The 24,239-nt window shown below is 45.1% G+C and overlaps 1 protein-coding gene and 1 pseudogene across 1 annotated transcript in view; one reads left to right on the top strand and one right to left on the bottom strand.

Moving 5' to 3' along the window:
- MYT1L (myelin transcription factor 1 like) overlaps window positions 1–19,746 on the bottom strand; it is a 1,346,830-nt gene extending 1,327,084 nt beyond the window's left edge. Inside the window, exon 1 of the mRNA XM_078647878.1 lies at window positions 19,628–19,746. The gene's annotated coding sequence lies outside the window, so the exon portion shown is untranslated. The remainder of the gene's footprint in view (window positions 1–19,627) is intronic.
- The window catches only part of LOC144762337 (uncharacterized), a 97,974-nt pseudogene that overhangs the window by 55,717 nt on the left and 18,018 nt on the right, over window positions 1–24,239 (top strand).

The following is a 24,239-nucleotide window of genomic DNA, read 5'->3' as shown; positions in this document are numbered from 1 at the left end:
GCTGGCTCTTGCCTGAGTCCAGACTGTCCTTCTGAGACACCCCGAAAGGTTCAGGGCGTACAAGTTTATTTTTAAAATGATTAAGAACAGATCTAATTTTAGATAATGATTACTGCCTCATCGGTTCCAACTTATGATCCTGTGCAAAGTCAGTGCGCCACTGGTGCTTTGTCGTGTTACTGCATATGAACGCGCCTTGAAGCTGTCTCACAGGTGACACCTGGTATTTGTAAAAACCCTATTCAAAGGCTATACAAATAGAACGTGATCTCCATGTAGCAATAGAGCATTGAACTGGGTGCAGTTGTGTTACGGCATACAGATGCACTGAGCTACTGTCACAGAGCTGGTACCTGGGATATATAAAGTTGCGGTCTATGTTTATAAAATGATTGCAGCGAATGCATAGGGCACACCCCTGTGTCTTATGAACTTAATACATTGCTCCTCGCAGCTCAGTTTATGTAACAGGGTCCAGTTTTTAATTCTATCTGTGTATGTGTGTGTGGCTCTGGATATATATGTGTAGCTCAAAGTGTGTATGTGTGTGTGGCTCTGGGATGGTGTGTGTTTGGCTCTGGGGGGAGGTGTTTGTAGCTCTGGGAGGAGTGTGTGGCTCTGGGGGGGTGTGTGGCTCTAAGTGTGCATGTGTGACTAGGGAGTGCAGAGTGACTAGGGAGTGCAGAGTGACTAGGGAGTGCAGAGTGACTAGGGAGTGCAGAGTGACTAGAGAGTGCAGAGTGACTAGGGAGTGCAGAGTGACTAGAGAGTGCTGAGTGCTAGATAGTGCAGAGTACTAGGGAGTGCAGAGTGCTAAGGAGTGACTAAGGAGTGCTAGGAAAAGACTAGAGAGTGCTAGGGAGTGCACAATGCTAAGAGGTGCGGAGTGACTAGGGAAGCTAGGGAGTGCACAGTGCTAGGGAGTGTAGAGTAACTAGGGAGTGCTATGGAGTTCTAGAGACTGCAGAGATTAAGCTAATAACAATGTAAGTGACAATGCCATTTTTTTTATCTGTTTTCAAAACCAACACATAAATAAAAATGTTGTCATTAACAATGCCAATAGCTCAAACTTTTCCAAAGGCGAAACCATTGCATTGAAAATGCTTGTTTAATGTGTGCTGCACAAGGCAGCCCACATGGAAAAAGCAAAAACGAGGACAAATAAAGCATTTCTCGTTGTTTCGCCAAGTTAAGTCCAGGTTTTCCCTGGTATTAATTTTGGGGCTGCCTCCTATTTACACTGTCCTGGTAATTAGGGGTAGCGGCAAATCAATGAGTGTTAAGGTGGAACACCCACTGCCCACCCCTTTCTCGCTAAGCATAGCATGAAAGGGGGCCTTAAGGCTGCCTTGGAAATAAGGCTTAGCCCCTATCGCCAAAAGAAACATCACAAAAAGTAATGTTCCTGTGGTGATAGGGGCTTGTACATATTTCCCTTGTTCCATACATCTACACAGCAATCAGTGCCATGGCTACTGTGGATGATCTTTGTACAGAGGAATTTTATCCAGAGATGAATCAAGAGGTGAAAGTTGCAAGCCATACACCTGAGATGCCACAGATGTACCTTTCTCAAACTGAAGCCCTTGATGGAAGGTGGATTCTCAACCTAAATACCACACTTGATCTAATTGCTTAGCTTACCTTTATCAATCTGATGTTTCACTTTATCTGTGGGCTTGAGACAATACCCCTATATTTTAAGAATGTTCTGTTCCTTAATTTCGTTTGGGAACTCTGTTACTTTGTTCAGAAATCCACTTCTGTTTGAATGTGTGCAATCCAAAATGTAAAGAAAGCAATCAAAGCAAAAATAATATTTTCATACCAAGTTCGCTGCATAAAAACACTGAGGACAACAGATTGTGTTTTCATGTGTGTCTGTGTCCGGCCTATTGTTAATCACTTGATAGAAAGATGTCTCCCCTAGCTACAGGCACAGTTAAGTGCATCTAACAAAATGAAAACGAAGGTGAATGAATCCCAATATGTGCGCGCATTTTTTCTAAGTTTTTAATAAACATGCGGATCCTAAAACGCAAAGTGAAATGAGAAATTTGTAACATAAACAATGCTCATGTTGATTAACAATTCATCTGAATCATTACTGCTTTGGAGTACAAATGTAAACCTTAACTCAACACTTTATTAGTTTATAGAGAGTTTTGTATTAATTCTCAGCCTGAAATATTCTAGGTACATTACCCAGATTTTCATAAAAATCATCATCTACACTCTATGACACGTTGCAAAAAAACACAAATGGAATGGAGAAACTTCAGACCACACTGTCTGAATGACCCACAGGTCAAGACAGTTATTAAAGTATTAATTCCATACATTCGCACACACTTACAGTAACATCTCACCATACCTAAAGCAGCACAAATAGGATCGCAAATTCAGATAGTCGCAGTTACCCAATGCCTGTTGATGTGAATGAGATATTAAACATTATTCCCAGTGTCTCAGCTTTCCACAAATTATATAGTGAAAATACAAAAATTATTTGGTATCAAAAAGACAAGCTTACTGCTTTTGTCTGTGGTATTCCTAATCCAAATATCAGACATACAGTCTTTGACAGAAACCCATTAACTTTATCACAACAAATACAACATTGACTTTCTATCATAATTAAGCTCCCTCTCCCCTCACCTTATCAAACTAGCTGGTATGACTAAGGGCTTGATTACAACTTTGGTGCTATGCCAGCACCCCACTGCCAGACCACCAAACCACCCGACAGATTAGGAGTTTAATCCTGGTCTGGCGTGTGGTGCTTGGCGGTCCCACAGCGGTGCCTTTCAAAGCCTTTGAAAGGCACTGCAATGGGAGCACCAAAGCACATTCCATAACACAGCATGGACTGTGCAGTTCATGCCGTGCAGGAACAGGGGGTGCATCATGACAGTAGGAACAACATGTTCCTGCCTACATGCACACCCAGGCCCTGAGGCAAGTTTCGTCACACCACACTTTTCATGGTGGGCTCACTGCCATGAAAACTGTGGTGGTGAGGAAACTGCTAATATGCTTAGCGGTACTGCTGCGGCACTGCCAGCATATTGCGGCCTCAGACTGCTGCAAAATCACCGCAGTATTATGGATCCCCAGCACTAACAGTGGTGTTGTGGCGGTTCAACCCCACCAACATAAAATAGGGCGGGTAGACCGCCAGTCTGGTATTCCATGGACCACCTCTGCAACTACGGCGGTCCTTTGGCCCACTGTGGTCGTAATAGGGCCTTAAGACTCCTCACCTCTCACCCCAGCTGCTAAATATTTTGATGGGAACCTTCTCCTGAGGCACAGCCGGGAGCGCTAAATTTTAATCATTGAATCTTTGTTTGTTCGTTTTTAAAAATTACTTGTTGTACAATCTGCTCTGCCACCCAGTCTCTTACCTGACTGCTTCAGGGAGACCACGATCGTTTTTCCATTTACCCAACGCCCTAATCATCGGCGTCAGAGCCAGCAGCCTGTGAGCCGGTCTTTGGCCACGCCCACTCGCTTGCGGCCACGCCCCCTTGACCTACATAAACAGAGCGGCGTCTGAGCTCTGGTTAGAACCTTCTCCTGAGGCACAGCCGGGAGTGCTAAATTTTAATCATTGAATCTTTGTTTGTTCGTTTTTAAAAATTACTTGTTGTACAATCTGCTCTGCCACCCAGTCTCTTACCTGACTGCTTCAGGGAGACCACGATCGTTTTTCCATTTACCCAACGCCCTAATCATCGGCGTCAGAGCCAGCAGCCTGTGAGCCGGTCTTTGGCCACGCCCACTCGCTTGCGGCCACGCCCCCTTGACCTACATAAACATGTGCGCCCCACGTATGCGCAGCGGACGGGCGCAGCGGGCGCACCGTCAGCGCGCCAAAGGCAAGCCCGTCTGGGCCCGTCCGGGCCCAGACGGACCCAGGCCCAGAAACGCTGTCGGATATCCCCCATGAGCGCATGGTGTACACTGGAGATATGCTCCGCGCACTCCAACCGGAAAAAATCCTGGCCTGTCACCACACGCACACCGAAGGTAAACCTTTCTACAATTGTACGCGCTGCACCCCGACTCCCATTAGTTCCGCAAAACCCGGACTTAAGATTGGACTTCTTAATTGTCGCTCCCTCTCAAAACATGCACTTGAAACAAATTTGCTAATTCAGGACCATGACTTTGATCTGCTCTTTCTCACGGAAACGTGGCTATCAGATAGTGCTGATTCGGACATTGTCATAGCTCTGCCCTCAGGGTACCTCTGTCAAGCCCTACACAGACCCAAAGGGAGGGGAGGGGGGATAGCTATAATTTTTAAGGAGCAACTTACTTGTAGAACTTCTAACGCCCAGATCGAGGACTGCGAAAGCTGCCAATTCTCCATTCAATCCTCCCCAGCTCACTCCCTGTCAGGGCTACTGATCTACCGCCCTCCGGGCACCCCTGGGAAATTTCTTAACGCTTTCACTGAATCAGTCGCACAACTAGCATCGTCCGCCGACAATTTCCTCATCCTAGGCGACCTGAACTTACACTTTAAAGATCCTATGGATCGGATAGCCGCTGACCTTCTTCAAGACCTGTTGTCACTCAATATCCGACTGGTAAACAATGAGCCCACCCATGAGAAGGGTCACTTACTGGATCCCGTCCTCACTAATGCGACAACCATCACCACTAAGCCTCCCCTGATCCTCCCATGGACGGACCACTTTCTCGTCCCTATCTCCTGGGAAACGCCCACCACCAACTTTCAAATTACTAAAATTCAGGTCACTGACAGACGGTGGCATAAACTCGTACCCGGGGAATGGGCCGCCGCTTTGGCAGAATCCACTCCTGAGCTCTCCATCGATCCTGCCACAGCCGATAAGCAGTTTAATGAATGGATCACCTCTTCTCTTGATTCACTCATCCCTAAAACTTCCTCTTTCAAACATCCCAAAAGAGTAGCCTCGGCTCCATGGTACACTCCAGAGCTTAAAGCCCTGCGCCAAGAATGCAAGAGAACGGAACGCTCGTGGAGGAAAGACAAATCCGAAATAAACAAAGATATTTATTCTACCTCTCTCTTAAATTACAAAATTGCCATCCGAAAAACTAAAAGCGCGTTTTTCCAGGAAAGAATAGAGAAAGCAGTATGCTCCAGCAAGGAATCCTATGCCATCTTAAAAGACCTCCTGAAAACCCCAGTACCCGGACCAAGACATTCCACGGACCCCATAGCTGATCAGACAAAATGCCAATAATTGGCTGATTTCTTTCATGGAAAAATCCAAATAATTCTCGATTCAATTCCCCCCGTGATCCCGGGCGAGGAAAATGATCCCCCGTACCCCCCGACACCCTGCTGTCTTTCCTCTTGGGGTCAAGTTACGACCGAAGAAGTGGGAAATACGTTAATATCCATAAAAAGCGGCTCTCCCAGGGATCCCGCCCCGCTTCGAATTCTTAAGGAGGTAGCTCCCACGATCATCCCCCCCGTGACTCATCTGATCAACACCTCACTCCAACAGGGAGTTGTACCCCCGAGCTGGAAGGCGGCGGTCGTGAAAGCTCTGCTAAAGTAACCCTCCCTCGACCCCGAAAACCTGGCCAACTATAGGCCCATCTCCTTACTCCCAGGAATCAGCAAGATTGCTGAAAAACTGGTTAATAAAAAACTTTCCCAGTTCCTGGAAGTCAATAACATACTAAAAAGTTCCCAGACGGGCTTTCGTCCAGGGCAGGGCACGGACATCGCCCTCCTGGCAGTGGTTGAGGAGGCCAGAACGCTATTGGACGGAGGAGGATCAGTGGCAGTGATCCTCCTCGACCTAAGTGCGGCCTTCGATACCGTCAACCACCAACTTCTCATCAAAAGACTCAAGGGAGCCGGTGTGGAGGGCTCTGCTCTAGCATGGCTCGCATCCTTCCTGGCTCAACGGACCTATCAGATCTGGGAGAAAAACGCCCGCTCCTCCGAAATTCCCCTCCGATGTGGTGTGCCTCAGGGCTCCTCCCTGAGCCCCACATTATTTAATATCTATATGTCCAGATTGGAGGAGGTCATCATCCCATTCGGAGTGAGCGTCGTCAGTTACGCTGACGACACACAACTAGTGGTATCACTATCCCACCCCAGACAACAACCAGCAGACCTATTTAATTGCCTGGTGCAGGTCCATCGCTGGATGAACACCTCAGCCCTGAAATTAAATGGGTCAAAAACGGAGGTCCTGCTTCTCGGCCCGAAAGGATTCACACTTTCCCCGAACATCTGGCCAGCCTGTCTGGGCCCTCTCCCCGAACCCAAAGAGGAAGTAAAGAGTCTGGGAGTGTGGCTTGACACCGACCTCTCGTTCACCGTGCAGGCAAAGAAAGTGGCCGGGACTTTTTTCGGACTCTTGAAATCGTTGAGGAAAGTCCTGCCCCTCCTGCCCACCAACTCCCAAAAGTTGCTAATTCAAGGCCTAATAATCTCGAGGCTTGACTATAGCAATGTGATATACCTGGGCGCCCCTGAGGTGACTCTGAATAAACTTCAGAGAATTCAGAACATCGCGGCCCGGTTTCTCACAAATACCCCTGCCAGAGCCTCGGCCAAACCGGCCCTAAAACTCCTCCACTGGCTCCCCATAAGAGAGCGAGTCAAATTTAAGGCCCTACGTCTAGCTCACAAACTACGACAAAATCAAGGCCCCCCTGTCCTTAAGAAACTTGTCACACCCTACAAATCTTTAAGATCCCTCCGCTCTGACACAGAAAACCTCATTGTTATCCCCAGATTCAAGAAAGCCCGATTAGGAGGAAGATGTTTCTCAGTCCATACCGCACGACTTTGGAACTCACTCCCCCGAGTCCTGCGACTTGAATCACAATATCTCCGCTTCAGGAAACAGCTCAAAACCCACCTCTTTCCTCAGTGAATCACCTTTGGCTTTTACCTTGTTCGTCAGTGTCTTTTCCCCGTCCTTTTCCTTTCCCCCTCCTCCTCCCTTGCCCCACGGAACTTAGGAGATAGGATCTTTTAGCGCTGGGATACCCCCGGGTGACTATGCGCTCTACAAAAATAAATAATAATAATAATAATAATGTGTCCACCATTCTCTTTTCTTCATAACCACCCCCGCTCACCACCTCATTATCAGACCCTCCATTGTGAATGCTGTGTCACAGTGACACGTACATCACCGATCCATCTCGCCTACCAAAATCCCGGACTCCTAGTTCATATCTAGTTCATCAGGGCACCCCTCTCTCCCACTTTCCCTCTCCTACCCAGTTTACCATAAGTTAACCAACAGTTTTTTGCTGGTTACAGTCCCATATACATCAGAGTCTACCTCTCTTACACTGTCAATTTATTATGCATTTGCTTAATCTACTATTGTCTCTTCTGTGGTGCTTTAACACATATATGTTGTTGTTGATGGTATAATATTATCCATGTGATGGAACTCCTACACTCAGATCTGATGTCAGTTTACAAACTACTCTCTATATTAGCTGTCATTGTCTTGTGAAATATTACTAATAATATTATTTAAAATAACAAAAAATAATAATTAAGCTCATCATGTTGGATTTGAGACAGATTTCACAAATGAAAAAAGCCTTGGACATGAACAGTTATTTCTTTTACAGTAGGTTGCTTAACAACTGCTTCTGGGCCCCACATCTTGGACTTTGAGAATGAGGCACACTGCGCTATTGTTTGGAATAGTGCAAACATGAACTGCTGAAACATTGGGCTGCGTTGTCCCTGGGAGCTTTTATCCCAGTGGTTAGGGAGTATCCAGGAGTCACCTCTACCCGCTAGCTAGTGCCAACCATAAAGGTGACATCCCAGGCACCCTTTTTAGAACTCTTACTTTATCTGCAGAATATGAGAAAATGACTGAACCTGTTGTCTATGGCATGTGAGGAGCGATGAAGGGCTGGACCTATGGCCTCTTGTCCCCAAAACATATAAATAGACTACAAGAGTCAGTTGAATGATTCCTGTGTGGCTACAGGGAAACAACAAGTTGCAAAGGCCTTTTCCTGGAAGTGCCCAAATGACCAGTGACAACTGCACCTGGACTACACTTTACTGTTGATGTCTGCCTGACACTGTGATCCTCTCTACATGCCTTCCCCCCTGATCCTCTGGGCATTAGAAATGTACTCTTGTGGTTGTTTGGGCACCAGAAGAAAGTTTGGAAACTTTGTTAACCTTTGTCTCTGGAGCTCTAATGCTTCAAGGGGGTCTGCGAGAAAAGTTATACATCTGGCAGTTCCATGGCTTTGAATCGAATCTCGGCTTCATCCTGGTCAAGGCTCCCAGCACCTCTGAAAAAAAGCACCTCTGAAAAAAATTACTAAGTCCCATTCTGACTCAGAAATGTTTCTGCAGTAAATTCCATAGTTTCAAGCCTCCATTGGGATCCAGCTTTTGGTTCCATGGCAGAGGCTAAAATTTCAGGAATGGACCATTCAGAGAGAATTTGTCTTCTCACCAAGTAACAAAGTTCCTTTCTGCAGTAGGACTTATTCACTTTTTCCTAACTTTTTAACTTCAGACTTTAACCAGGAATAATCGACCTGTTGTATTCTTATGAGTGCTCCCTAATGGTTGGCCTCAAATCACCCCAAAGTCCTGGTGTTCCACTTACCTAGACCATCATTGGTGTTTTGTGCTTTTTGACGCAATTTCCACTTGTATTTTTAAAACGTCTTATTTATGGTTATTCTTATTGGATTTTTGTTGCTTTAGTCTTATTTTACTCATAACATCTTCTTCTTTATTTTAAAATTGGTTGTGGAATTTAATTGTGTTTTGTGTGACTTTTTCTACTGTATATACACTGCTTAATAGATTTTTTCAATGCCTTTGCTTTACGCCTGACAGCAATGTGTCATATTACCAGAGATTGAGCACAGGTTTAATTAATCTATTTAATGTGAAATCTATCCTTTGCTGGTCTTATCATTTGAGGTGGATAGTTGCCAGTCTAAAATATCTATAATTCACTTTCCTGCATTAAGCAAATATCGTTTTTTTCCTTCATTTTCAGTGCTTAACAAGTATTCACCTTGCAATGGTTCATGTCAGGGGCTGCTCCTTTGTAATGGTGTAGGGTGCGTAGCCCCCCCTGCCCAGAGCCAGCTGTTAATAAATAAAATGATAATAACACAATGTTATTATCATTTTATTTATTGCTGTCAGAGCTGCGATGGAGTCTAAAGCCATGAGTATAGAGCAGGTCGGGTCAGGCCATGGCAGGGGGAGGAAATGTAGGCACTTATAAGTGTGCATGTCAATTTGGCTGGCCATCTTAGGCCGGCCAAACAGACATTGATACTTATGTTTCTCCAACCCAGCTTTGTTGCACAGCTGGGTTTGGAAAAAGCCACAGGATTCCTGTGCCTGAGCGAGGGTCAGACCAGCCCACTCAGGACTATTTCTGCGATGCTCTCATGCTTGGTTTAGCATGAAAGCAGCATCTGGATTAGGTGGGGAGCCTCTGTTTTGAGGCCCATCCACTTCCAGGATGAGAGGAGCAACGAGGCAGAAGACAGCATCAGTGGGAGCAGCAGGTAAGTCTTTTTATTTGTATTTAATTCCTCAACACCGCCCTACCACTCTATATAGGCTGCAGCCCCCACTGGTTCAAGGGTAGGTTACTAAAAGGTAAACTAGTTAATGATTAGCCGGAATTCTAAAACCAATTCTGATAAAAATCCCAGGCCTGCTACTCTGACTTTTGTAGCAGTGTGGTTTACTTCCTGCTCATGGAATGTGCTTTGTGGCATCAAACATGTCCCATAGTTAAACACAACTAAGGGCCTCATTACGATGCTTTCCTATTGACTCCTTGTTGGAATTGTTTCCAACTGACTCGGATTCGGGGAGGCCTCCTGATGATGGGGGGCCTGCTACAGGCCCCTAAATTTGGTATCCGACAGCCGATCAGTGTCAGACAATCCGAGTTGGAAAGGCTGCCTGAATACGGCATCTTAATACGTCAGAAGGAAAACACAGACCATAGAGCTGTACGATTCGGCTCTGACCAACTCGGTTTCTTCGAATGCCAATCAGAACCAAGTCGGAAAGACCGAATGGTTAAATTGCATCATAATCGGTTGGTCGGACATGTTTCCGAGTTGGTCGGAAACAACGGTTCCAACAGAGATTCAGACAAGCCAATTGCCGTTCGGAGCCTTTCCAACTGACATTATAATGAGACATAATGAGACCCTAAATCTGAAGATGATTGAACATCCTGGCCTACACTTTTAAAAGAGAAAGAAATTAATTACAGGTTGCTTTCCATTCAGGAACAATTATTCCCTCAACTGGACCCAGGCAACTCTCTCTCCTTCTCTAATAGACTGGGTGGGAGTTCGCCTTGAAGTAACTGAGAAAGTAGGAGATGGTTAGTCTAGGTGCTTCCTGAAAGAAATGTGTATATCACTTGAATACACTGTAGCCGAACACAAGAAGAAAATTACTGATGTGCCATAACTTTTATAAACAGGGGCACTCCACAGACTGTTGGAAAATGGGAGGCACAATGATGAAAAGTTTAGAAAATAAAAATGCAAACTCTGCTAGTTTATGCAATAGGCTTCAGTCACCACAGGGGTTGAAATAGCAGATGTCCAGAGGACATTAAACAGGGGAACACGCTAAGAGTATGACATTCTTCACACATATTGATTTTTGATGGGTTTTGACATATCTAGCAGAATAATTTAACCCTAAGTCTAGACTATATAGATATTAAAATCTAAAGAGAGGACAGTTAACTGGTCATCTTTGAGTTGCTGCCTATTGCATTCTTGTGTTAAAGTGACAGAATTGAGGGCAACCTTTGCCCCAGAGTCTATTTTTGTGTATTGAAATTGTAACATAGTGAAATAATACTGTCAAAGAATGTACCACATTATGTTGCATAAATGGGCGTTTCTTGTTGCATAATTTAGGCATACCAGATTCATAATTTGTTCCGCCTTTTTCACATAATTCCATTGGCCAAGATTATTGTGGTCTTAACGTGGAATTAATGAGAATGCATCATCCACCACAATAAAAAATAACATGATCTGAAGTATTAAATTGATTTCATGAAGGAGGGACAATGGTTTAGTTATAGAGTTTTGTTTTGATCGGTGGCTCAGTGTGCAAGTTTATATGCATCCTAGTTATCTGTAACCAGCGATGAGAATGGTCAGAGCTTCATTGTTTTTAGAGTCACTTAGGGCATAACAGTAGTCCCTGAGGGCCCACCACACAGTATATGGTGGAGGGAGGTAGAGAAGTGGGTGACAGTGGAGGCGGAGGAAATCTGGGACGACAAGCAAAGAGGTCTCTGGAAGAAACTGCTGGCTGACCTTTGGATGCAGGTTCTTATGTCTTTCCTGAAACCCATTGAAAAGGTCATAGGGGACTGACAATGGAAATGCTTGGGCCGGATCTCTTTGCATACACTTCAACTTGTAGTGCATAAGCAACATGGGAACTGGTGAGGTAAATGCACACCTGATGAAGATACTATATGAGGCATGGTTAGCGGATACGCATGAAAATGTATTAACTTAACTGGGGACCCAATTTGCAGTATAAGGTGCTGGTCTGTGGCACAATAGCTACTGGTTGTTGTTAAGTTGTTGATGTGGGGCATGGCCGGACTGGCCGGACTGGCCGAACTGTTTCCCCAGGAGGTTGGAAGCATGGTGGCTGGTTTTGTTCCTCAGAGCCTGTTTTGTATTGGGGGCTGGTTTATCGCTGAGCTAGGAGGCACTGTCCTTCGTAAATTGTTATGAGTTTAATAGCACTGCTGCAGAGTTCCTTTTACGTTTAGCAGTTTTAAGGCAACAATGAAAATGTCAAGATAACTCTAGTTAATAATGTTCCTACTGGAGAGGAATCAGAGTTGTATCTAGTGGCAGTATTGACTCTTCTAATATAGTGCAGAGGGTTACCATGGCTGCTGCAAAAGAACATGTACCATCCAGATCAACGAACCTTATTGTATGTGGATAGCTCAGTGGGTCCCTGCTTTTGTCATAGAGACAATGGTGTCTCCTCCACTAACGCGGAGGAGTGTTGCCCCACTACTTTGCAGCAGTCAAATGAAGGAAAATAAAATGATAATAACTTGAGGTTAATATCATTTTATTTGTTCCTGCTGCTGCAGCCTGGCAAGCAGGATAGGGCTGCTCTGGTGACAGAGGAGCAGGGGGAGGAGTGATGACACACTGTACGTGTGCATGACTATTTGGCCGTTTCTGGGGCCAGTCATACAGTCATGCGCATTTGCATGCTCTCCACTCAGGCTGCTTTACAGCCTTGGTGGAGAACATGCCCAGGCTCCCATTCCCTGGCTCAGCACCGAACCACAGTGATCAGACCAAACACAATGCTGCAGTGCAGCATTGTGATTGACTGTAGGGAGCCTCAGCCTGGGTGCTTCCTGTTCCTTTCTGGCCAGGAGAGACCACGGTGAGATGACAGAGGAGAGGCGTGACAAGGGGGTACATTTTTTTCTTCATTTTTACACCCCTTACCCTGTCCTGCCACCCCCGATCCATGCCGGCTGCCGCTGCAGAGAGATCCTCTTGTTACTTTCAGTTCATACGTTATAATTGCAATAAAGCACAGTGAGCTATGAACTACCATCAAAGAGCTACATGCAAACTGCATGATGCAGGTTAGAATTATATGTTTTTTCCCAGTCTTTTATAATCCTAAAGTTTCTAAAAAAGTGTTTGTTTAGATACAAATAAATATTAATTAGTAAAGTCACCCTAACCACTTTGTCACTGTTTGAATCCTGAGTTTGTTCTTCTCCAGATCAAGCACTCTTAAAAAATGCCTACCAGTATGGATGACATTTGAATGCCACACCTTGTAGTCACCTTTGTCTTATGTAACATTTTCTATACACTGGTTTGCACACTTATGATTCATTGTCACTGTGTGTGTGATGTAAAGTCCTCTGACACTCTACACTGGTATAAGAGGCACTATAAAACAAATGAAATATATGTGAGAAGGGGGCTAAAGAGATATGAGGGACACTGTTGGATGGTGATAGCGAGGGAATCAGTGAAAGAGGAGGTCATTGTGAGTGGGCGCCCAAAAATATTGTCGCACCGGGCGTAACCAGTGCTAAAGCTAGCCCTGCTGTGTCCCTTATTGGGAGGATGTTAACATCCCTCAAAATGGTCTTTCCTTGTGTTCTCAGTGATTACATACACTTATATTTAAATTCCTGTTTCATGCTCAGTTGCAGCTCCTGCAGGTAAACGCGGTGGGCCAGGATGGGGAGGGTGTGGATGGTAGTCGACAGACAATGGAAAAGGGAAAATAAAATAAATAAATACTATTCCGTTGTCTGTCGACTTGCCCCACCGTGTTACCTGCAGGAGTCAAAACAGTTTATGCTTGACATCTTATTTTTTTGTGTCCTCCATAACAATGTCTTGTGTGCATGAATGGGTATCCTGGTGCACTGTAATGTCATCATTTACTATGCTTAAAAAGCTAATATAATTGAATATATAATGAAAAATGTGTTGTAGACTGCACCATTTTTGCAATTTCTTCCCAAATTTTCTTGGCGGGAAACACTGCCACAAACCTCCCCATGTAATGGTCAGCCTCTCTCGCTCACTACGTGTACAGGGGCTGGTCGGACAAAAAAAATTGCCAGGGCTGCTTTCGGTTCCCTGTTCCCAGTCTGGCCAAGATATGGGGGTCTAAAGTCTAGGGATTGTGAGATGTGCCAGCATGCATTGCAATTGTCACTTGCTCCTTTGTAGGATCCTTGTACATGTACGCTATTTGCAGCTTGATGATACTAGCAAAAAATCTATAAAACAACGTTTTAAAAAAATTGTGCAGGACACCAGCTCAATGAGTAGTCTAATGTGATGGAAACCGAGGTGTATGTTGTGTTTTTGTCCACATTGTTGTGCTGAATCCGTGTAATATGTCAAACTCTGTCCACTTCACTCTTCTTGGATGTCTTTTGATCTCGGTCTCCAGGAATATGTGTCATGATAACTTACGTCCCAAACAGTGGCGTAACATTAGCCCCCAGCAGCTGTGGGCAGCGGGGGTGGGTTGGGAGAGGGGTGCGGCTCCAGCACTGTGCATGGGCGGCGGGATCCTGGTCGGAGAGCCCCTGATTGGGTGAGGGTGGGACTTCATGTACTTTTTAGGGGGAGGGGGCTTACGTTTCGTTACGCCACTGGTCCCAAGGAGTATTCCGCTCCTTCTCATCTTAATTTAAGACTCGACATGTGCGCGCCTGGATGAAGTAACAAACGCTGAACTCAACAGTGATCATCAGGCCACATACTGGCAATATCTTGATAAATACGTGAACATCGAAGATGTTTTTCCGGAGGTCCAGGTGACAAATAATAAAAATACAACTGGCACGCTGCATGAAATATCGATCAATTGCAGGGTCCTTTAAGCCGACGTGTGATTCAATTGTTGGGCGGTATTCCCTCTGCATATGCTAACTGTTCATAAATATTCGATTCGCCTTTCTCTGTGCAGCCTCGGGCTGTCAGTGTCTTTCTTGTTATGAAGGGATAACATCCCACGCACTGCAATGTGGGAAGTGTTGCACATGCCCAGAAGAAAGGCGACTGCTTTCTCGCCCACTCTGTCCTCTCACTCGGGCTTGAAGCTGTGACGTCACTGGACTGAGACGGCTTGGGCGAGACGGGGGAGGGCGGAAGAGCGGTGTGTGTTTACGGAGCGCGAAGGTGCGACTCTCACAGTCCATGCATGCACACAGCATCTTCTTATGTAACCCAGGGTCCTGCATAGATGGCAGTAGGGGTCAAGAGGGAGTGGCAGCTGCAACCTCTTGGGTAGCTGCCAGCACTGTCGTTGCTATCCATAGTCATACAAGTGAGCAAGGCACTGGCAGGAACAGAAAGTAATCGGCCCACTAAGATGCCAATTTCCTTAATGTAGTGTCTGCTTCTCCCATCTTCAGCAGGTGCGTGCCGGTGGAGGATACAAAGCGTGGGAGCAAGCTTCGAAGCTCGTGACATCGTCAGATGGCAAAGATCATCACACTGCTGCATGTCCCCGGGACACACTGTTTTTAGCCCTGGATTTAGGTTTGACAACCTGAGGTGATATGTGGGTTTTAGTCGTAGTTGGTCTGGTTGACTTAGCACAATGTCATATAAAAGAAAAGGAAGTGACGTGCAGTCACTTCTGTTCCCCCCAGTGTGAATTGGTTGCCCTGGGGCCTGCAGGCTGCTTCTTGCTTTGCCGTCTCATGAGTATGGCACTGTCTGCTCAACTGGCAATGGCAACACCTGCAACCTCTGGGCGCATTTGTTTCTAATGGGATGCAGGAAAGGGTAGTCTGCACCTGTTATAAAAGGCATGTTCACAATCAATCACCTGTGCACTTATGTCTGCCGTGGCCTTATTTCCAAGCTCAAGTTCTGCTCGAAGCATAAAGTAAAGTGCCTCTGCACTTAATGGTTATTCATGCAGCGTCTGCAGCCGGTGGTCAATCTGGCAAGGTAGCCTTTTGGTGATTGAGTGGCTGTCAGGTCTACTGCCCACTATCACGACATATAAAGAACAGACATGAGAGCACCCGTTCATCCATACCCCCGCTCCCCTCCCCGGCAGCCGGCTACTCTGCAGGCAGCACAGCCTTGTCCTGGAGAGACCTGGCACTAAATGGCTGCTACAGATGTGGCGCCTCCAATCCCAGAAAGCCTTGCGAGGTGCCGCTCTGCAGTCTGAGGGGGCAGCGCTCTGCAGAGGCAGGGTCCGCTTTGTGAGGTATCTCTGTCAAAATCGCAGGCTTGAACGTCGCGCGGACACAGAGCAGAGCTGCGTGGAGCCAAATGGACGTTGTCGATGGGGAGACTTATTTAAAGAAATTAATACGTGTCATCCCAATGCGCCATTAAAAAGAACGGGGCGTTTTATATGATAACCGACGGATATCGCGTTCCCATTTTTTCATCCTAATTCCTTGCTATCCTGATATCTTTCAACTTTTATTTAAGATAGAAAACACATATATGGGATCATTCGATGCTTGTAATTCTAAGTTAACGTGTCGCAATAGATGCAACCCTTAAGTAAGGAAAATATTCAGATTTTGCAAATTTCCCGGCACTGCAGGTGTTACATGGAGTGAGGGGAGAAGGGGACAGGCACAGCTAGACTGGAGAAGACTGGATATTTTTAAAAGAAAGAAACAGCGTGGAGAGCGTGGTGGGAGGGAGGAAGGGGGAGCAGAGGAGGGAAGGGGAGGGGGCGGCGGTGATAGATGGAGCGAAGTAGGAGGAGAAAGCAGACAGAAAAAAACAGACAGCGAGACGGCAGGGAGTCTGGGGATGTGCCGTGTCTGTGCGGCTCTGCCTGCCAGTGTGTGCGTGTGTAAAAGAGAGAGAGAGAGAGAGAGAGTATTTGTGTGGTTGTATTGTGTGTGTGTGTATGTGTGCGTGTCTGTGTGTAGGAGGGTGGCTGAGTAGATGGGTGGTGTCTACGGCGCCTACACGTGTGTCTGCATTTCTATGAGGGCCTGAGTGAATTTGTAAATATGTATCTGTGAGGGACTGTGAGTGTATGACAGATTGCACGGATGTCTGTATATGGCTATGTGGGATCACCTGAGGGTGTGTTTGTATTTGTGATTTGGAATGTGCATGTCTGTTTGAGGGGGCGGGAAAGAGAAATGTCGTGTGGTACGAAGTGTGCATGTGTGTGCGTGGACGTGTGCTATGAGTGAAGAACTTTGTGTGTGAGTGTCTGATAGAATGTGAATGTGTGTCTGAGGAATGCACTGTGTGTCTCAGTGTGCTTGTGTGAAGGACTGTGTGTGTCTTGGACTATTGGCTAAGGTGGGGTGAGGAGAATGTAGATTATCTTGGACAGCTCTATGAGGAAGTAATTACAGCAGTCCACATACTCAATTATCGACAATGCAATATCAGTAACGAATATGATGTGTCCTCATGTGTTATACCTATCAAGACTGGCTTTTGTCTAATATAATGCTGACTGTTGCTAAGGAAAACAATGCTTCTGAAAAAAGGGACCGTGTAAACCAGGTGCGGTTTGTTCGTGTGCACTTTGTAAACTAGCGTCTTTCCACTCTAGATTAACGTGTGGCACAAACCTCAGATTCCACAAAAAGCGGTGGGGGGGCGATTTAGAAGCCTGGCTACTAGTTCTCCGTGTGCTTTACCACCAAAAACAAGAACAATGGGGGCAATCCGCTCCAGTGTCTGGCTGCAGCTAATTGGTGATGCAGAGGCAGTGATGAGATATGGCCCTGGCATGGCACAGAAGGTGCCAACATCGCTCATATTAAAGAACAAAGGGGCATTGTATGTGCCCAATAGCCTGGCTCGCCTCCAAATTCTGTATCGCCGCACTGCACTGAAGAAGGCAGTCAAGTTCAGCTCCAGACACTTCAGGCATACACACGCTGCATCAGAGACCAGGCAGGTTCAACCCACACCCTGCATGGTATCTAACATACAGAAAGATTGTTGGTGTCTGAAGACAAAATGTCATTTGCTGCATGGTGCATCTATTTCAAACTACCTATCGAGTTTCGCACATCATTTTTTGGACGTGTGAGTCCTAATTATACAATTGTTTAATACATTTAATGACAATATAGTTTATAGTCATGCTTTGGCGTGCTCTACAGTGTATGCGCACTCTGCAGCGACCCAATTAACAGGGGTAGGATCTTAGATGCGGGAGGGAAGGGTGAGATTTAAAATCCTTTATTTTCAACAATCAAAAAAGCAACACAGCAACATGCAACTTCGGGAGAAACGGGTTCCCGTTTCAGTGGAGCACTCCAGCAAATAGACTCTTCTGAGATGAAGGTCAGTTGGTGTATCCCAGTAGCAGTGAAGCGGCGTGCAGCGAGGCTGGGCTGGACGCCGTTCTTTCAGCACTGGACAGCTCCCGGTGCTGAACGCCGACAGCTACAACCAAGCTCACAGCACTGGCCAGCCTCAGACCCAGCCCCGCTCTCCAGCGGCGGCTGCCGAGAGCTGTCTGCAGAACAATGACAGCCAGCCCCGAATACGAGCATAATCACTTTAATGAGATTAATCAGCGAATTAACAGCAGTCAAATGTCAGCAACGGAAAGCAGGCATCCGAGCCCGGCAATTACAGATTTGCGAGAGGGAGAGGGAGAGGGAGCAAGAAGCCCCCGCTCAGTGGATGCCTTATCTTGTCAAAGTTTTGTGCTCGACTCTTTGCAGCAAAAACGACTTGAAAAAACACGATCAAACAGAAAACCAGCTTCTACTTCAAGTGATTTGTTGGAGCCCTCACACCTCTCAGAAAGTAGGCACTCTGAACTTTTTTTAATGTAAGTTCCTTTCTTTCGCAACTCAAAAGTGTAAAGGAGTTGATAAACCAAAGGAACAGCGAATTATATTTAATTTCGATAATTTTATAGAGATTTCACCGACCTCTGCAGCAACAGCATGTCTGTCTGCATGCGTTTGTGTCTGGGAGAGCAATAAAACGTGTCTTGCAAATCACCTGTGTGCCAGGCATGCTGGAGTCTCCGAAATACGATTTATTATTAATGTTAATACATGACTACATACACAAGAAGCACCTTCTGTACATGCTACCACGCGAGAAGGAGCATGTTAAACTCTGCAGAACACACTTTGGCATGAAGCACCCGGCTGCGGTGTACAGTCTGTCTGCAAATAACTCGGCGCTGGCAGGCAATTAGTGTGCATGAACAAGTGAAGTTTTTATCGCACCGGCCACGCGTGCTGAGCTCTGAGGAACAATCCCTAAATGTGCTGATATTTTGTGAAACGGACACATGCCAAATGCGTGATGTGTGGCGCTGCTCAGTGAGACACAACACCACAACTTAAAAACAGTGTTCACAACAAGTTCTCACTTCCACTCTCTTGACAAACAATAGGCATGTCTAATTCGATATCAGCACTTTGTTATTGTTCACGTGCTCCTGAAAAGTAAAGTTCTTTTCACATGCTGTGTTAGCTTTTCATGTAGCGCGGTACTTGTTAAAGCATATTGCACACCTTTGTTAGCGTAACTTGAATTTCAACACACAGCATTTTCTGTTCGTAATACATGCAGTTATGATTATGTAAACATCTTTAAAATGCTGTGTTGCACCTTACAGTTATCTGAAAGAAATCCTATCGATACATCATTTAAATACAAAGTACCCTAAATGTTTTTCGAGTGGGTTCATTACTTGGTTTGATTTGAATTTACCTGCGCCTAGCGCCGCGATGCCATCCAAACGGCTACATCTATTAGAGCAACTATTTCACTTTACCGACACTTCTGTGCGAAAGTTTATGTTTGAGATAAACAAGAAGTAACAGCTGCCTGCGACGAGAGCATGTTTAAACCATACCAAACATGAAAAGAGTATGGGGCTATACAAATAAAAATGAATGAAAATAAGCAACACGCAATTCCTTCCCCGCATTAAAACACCGTCCAGCCGAGAAGAAAGTGAAAAACACCCAACTCCAATGACATTCCAACTTCAGAGGAGCCAACAGAAACACAGGAAACGAAAGAAAACTGCTGCAGAGAAGCTCTACCAACTGCACAAAAGCCAGACACCTACCTAGGAGCGAGGAAACGCTGCATCCACCGGCGTCAAGGCGAAGGAAAAGTTAATCACTGCCAAGTTCAAGTTCACAGCTGCTCTGCATGCACTGCCTCAGCGGAGCTCCTCGCGGCAACTTTTACAGAACACAAGTAACACGCGTGCCACCGACAGCCAGGAACTGGGGCTCGGCTGCCTCACCGTCCATTGAAAAGATAACTCACATTCCCGGATGATGCAGGAAAAAAGGAAAAACACCCACCACTAGTGAATAAAAAACCAAGGGGCTTCCAGCAGGCTGCAGGGAGAAGCTTCCCCACTCTCTTCCGTTTGCAGAAGCTTGGGGCGAGGGGGAGGGGGGATGTCGCCCTGGCAGGGATGACAAATGCAGCACGATAGGCTAGCAGGCCTGGGGGATCGCTTTTACTTCCACACACATCCTCTAATGCACGCACTCCCACTCAGCCTCTCTCGCAGGGATTTTTTTACACATTTTTTCCACCAGCTCTAAATCCCCGGCATATGACCTTCTGTTAAATAGATAAAAAAAAATAGCTTATCAGTTATGCAAATGAGGCTGAATTCATTTTCCACAACAGATGGCCTCATAGATAATGATGATGGAAGAGAGAAAATTGAATGTCTCTCACAAGGTGGCCATGGAAACCAAGAGCAGAATAATATCAATAATAAGCTCACTGAATAATAAGCTTGTCAGTCCCACGAATCAAGGTCCCGGGGTAAATCAGGTATCCCACCCCAAGCAGTTATTGGATAAGTACAGGAATATGCTTCCTTCAGAGTGAGCATCACCCCGGTGTCTTCATCGCCCCATCCCCATGCTCAACAGCAGAGAGTGGAAATCAGAGAGGGGTGCGTGCCCGTGTGTGCCATACAAGTGTGCTGAATGCCTTTACATTTATTTATAGACGAGGGCGTATGTGTAAAGGCATATAATACAATCTATGTATAGGTGGGTGCGGTAATATATATATATATATATATATATATATATATATATATATATATATATATATATATATATATATATATATATATATATATATATATATATATATATATATATATGAGACGCCCACCACGACTGAACATTTATAAATGTTTGTATATTTCAAATAAAAATATATTTAGTGTCAAATTGATATGGACATTAACAAATATTGATATAGATCACGTATAATCAAAATATGTGGCGTAGATATATATCTAGATGTACACACACAAATAAAGTTGAAGTAATGTTTTATACGCCATTTTTGGTCTGATGGCGTGGAATGTGTTTTATCTCTGAGTTCAGCTTTACCTATATAATGTGCATCACCGAATTGCAAAGAGGCGGTGTGCCTCCTCTCTCCCCTTGTGCTAGCATCCTTTCCCCCTCCTTCGTTCCCTCGCCCTCTCTATCTGTCTGCTCCGCTGTCTCGCTCTCTTTCTCCCTCCTCCCCTCTAAGCCATTTCCACCTTTCCCTTCCTCCCCCGCCTCCTGTGATGTGGAATGCTGCATTGATGCAATAGCTGCTCGCCTCAGGCTCCCACCTTGGTTCCCAGGGGTCCGTCCCGCAAAATGAATCAGCAGCCGTCCTGAGCAGACTGATTAAAATGAAAATGGCAAGGCACATGTCTGGGAGGACCAGGCGCTGAGCCTGGCTGCCTGTCTGGCAGGGCTGCTCGGCTCCAGACAGCATCTGCAAACAATGCCTGGCTGCTGCCCTTCACTGTAAGGGCACGCCTGCGTGCATGGAACGCAAAGTGCATATGGATTTCAAAGTGCTTTGTTTCACAGTGTGCACTCACAGGTGCTATACACAATGCAGCCAGCCAATGCATACATCAATAACAAAAGTAATCGCAGTGTTGTATTTGTGTTTACTGGATTTAAAGGAGGCAATGAGGAATCAAACAATGGAAATATATCTACATAGGGGATTGGCTTGCTGCTACAGTGTAGCACGTCTTGGAGACAACACGCCTGGGTCCACACAGTTTTTTGTCATATTTTTAAAAACTCATCGTCGAAATGTGCAGTGGCCCCTCTTATCAAAACGTTGTTCTATCATTGCACCCGATTTTAATAGCTATAGACAGTGGTATAATGTGATTCTACATTCACATCAGACATACAAATGGCAAAAATACAGTCGGTGTTCCGATTTTTAAACACGTATTCTCAACAATTCTTCGCAAGTACAAATGAGAAAAAAAAACACACTGCGCAACACAATTCTCCAATATGCTTCTCAGTGCATCCAATTGGCGTTTACTTTTAAATAGGAATCTAACAACACGAGAAGCATTACAATATAAACGTTAAAGATGTTTTTATTCCCTTCAAGGAGTGTCCTTGTTTTCATCAGGCGCGCAATCATCAGCCTTGTCCCCTCCACATTGTCCCGTCTCTATTTTTATCTTCTCGGGAGCAAGATCTGCTTCGGGTTCACAGACAAAGGAAGGCTGATTTCCTTTGGCTCCTTCCCGCTGCGGGGCCGCTCCCCCTCCCTGTTCCTTCGCCCCGGTGCTGCAGTGTGAATCAGAAATCAATAGAGCTGCTCTAATGGCGGCTCCCCTCAGCGTGCAGCCGCAGTCTGCGTCGCCGGGCGTCGGAGGAGGGGGCGAGGGAGGGCTGCTGTGACGTCAGCCTCGTTCGCGCAGTCCATTGGGCCCGGCCTCGGATGTTCCGCGCGCTGGAGGGCGGACATAATTCACAGTCTGATAACAACAAACACACACCAACAAACACGGCGAGAAAAAAAAATGAATTTGGGCGCCGAGACGGCGAGTTCCCTCGCACTGATAAGATGAGTGATTCCTAGGGTCCCTGCATGGCCGAAGCGAAATGAGGACACGCGCCGGTAGCTTGTTATATAAGCACCCGCAGCAGCCACGCCTCAGGCGCTGTGTGAAGCTGGATAGGCAGCAGGACGAACATTGCCCAAAGCAGCATCCAAATGGGTCGGAGACACACTTACTTGTGTTGCATGAGCTTTACTTAAAAGTTACTGATTTGTAGTCGTTAAGTAAGGTGTTTTTATTCATGTAGTGTTGTGTGTGTGCCTGTTACAAGTTCTCCTTTCTCGTCAGAACACCTTTTATTTATTTTATTTATGCGATTTTCTATAGCATGAACTTTACCCGAAGGTGTCAGAGCGCTTTACAAAAGCACCAGTTGAAAAACATAAGGACTTAGGATTACATGCGTTACAAAGAGGATACACACGGAAAAAAATTGCAAATGTACAAGATGTAAAGTCACACAAGGAGGAAATACAAGTGGATATACTCTAAAAGTCACATATGAATGGTAGATAGTATAAAGGTCTACTGCATATACTTGTGATTAGAGTTATCTCTATATACATAGGGAAGGGATACGAGTGGATATGCTCTAAGAGTCACATAGAAATGGAAGAGAGCACAACGGTCTACTGCATATACTAGTGATTAGAGTTATCTCTATATACATAGGGAAGGGCTACGAATGGATATACTCTAAGAGTCACATAGGAGCGGTAGATGGTACAAAGGTCTACTGCATATACTAGTGATTAGAGTTATCTCTATATACATAGGGAAGGGCTACGAATGGATATACTTGAGAGAGCACAAATCTGAAAATGTAGAAGTGCACCATATTTACAAGCACGTAGTATTAGTTTAGTGTGGAATATAAAAGAGTGTCAACTTATATAGAGAAAATATATATGAGTGTTTAATTAAAATAGAGATGCATATATAAGTGTGAAAAACTAATGTAGAGGTTGTAGAAATGTTAAAATGATGTTGGAGTCACACGTTAGATGGCTAAGTGAAACGAAATGTAATTCTGCAAACCATGAAAATGTGTAGGCCACATGGCATTTCACAAGAAACGAAAGATGCTGCTACACTTTTAGTGACTTGGATTCTTTTTTTTTTTTTTTTTTTTTTAATTTTTTATTGAGCATTCTTTAGATATACAACAATGAGAAGGAGAGACAAGGCTGAACGTAAAACGTTAAATACAAAAACAATTGTGAATGAACATTACAATTTGGATGTTGTAGATATGTGACAAATACATAAAAGGTAAACCTAAAACAGAATAGCAATACACATCTGATATATAACCTCATTTTCCAACCCTACGCCTCTTAATAGAGGTGAAAGATATTTCTGGCTAGTTTAAATAGCTTTGTAGTCAGACCCTTTGTTGTTCATACCAGTTAGCTACGGAGGCCCAGATCAAGTCCCCTTTAGCTCTTGATTTTTTCCCTCTGGTTTTGTATATCGCCATTTCTTGTTTGTATATAGCCAGGAGTCTATTTATCCATCCCTGAAATGTGGGGGCCTCTGTATCCTTCCAACGGGCTGCTAAGATAATTCTATATATAGCGGTAGATAGAAAGATCGTATAGATTTCTGAGTTGTTAAATTCCAGGGAGCTATCAAAGCCTAGTATAAACAGGGTTGGTGAAGTTTGAATCTCCCGACCAAAAATCTCGGTCCAGTATTTACCTATACTTTCTTTTAGTTGTTTAAGTTTCGGACAGTCGTAGAACATGTGTATTAAATTTGCGGGGCCAAGCGCGCATCTAGGGCATTTATCGTGGCTAGCCTTACCCCATGAGAATAA

This window comes from Lissotriton helveticus, chromosome 6 (assembly GCF_964261635.1).
Source record: "Lissotriton helveticus chromosome 6, aLisHel1.1, whole genome shotgun sequence".
NCBI lineage: Eukaryota > Metazoa > Chordata > Amphibia > Caudata > Salamandridae > Lissotriton > Lissotriton helveticus.
This window is presented reverse-complemented; position numbering and strand designations above follow the sequence as displayed.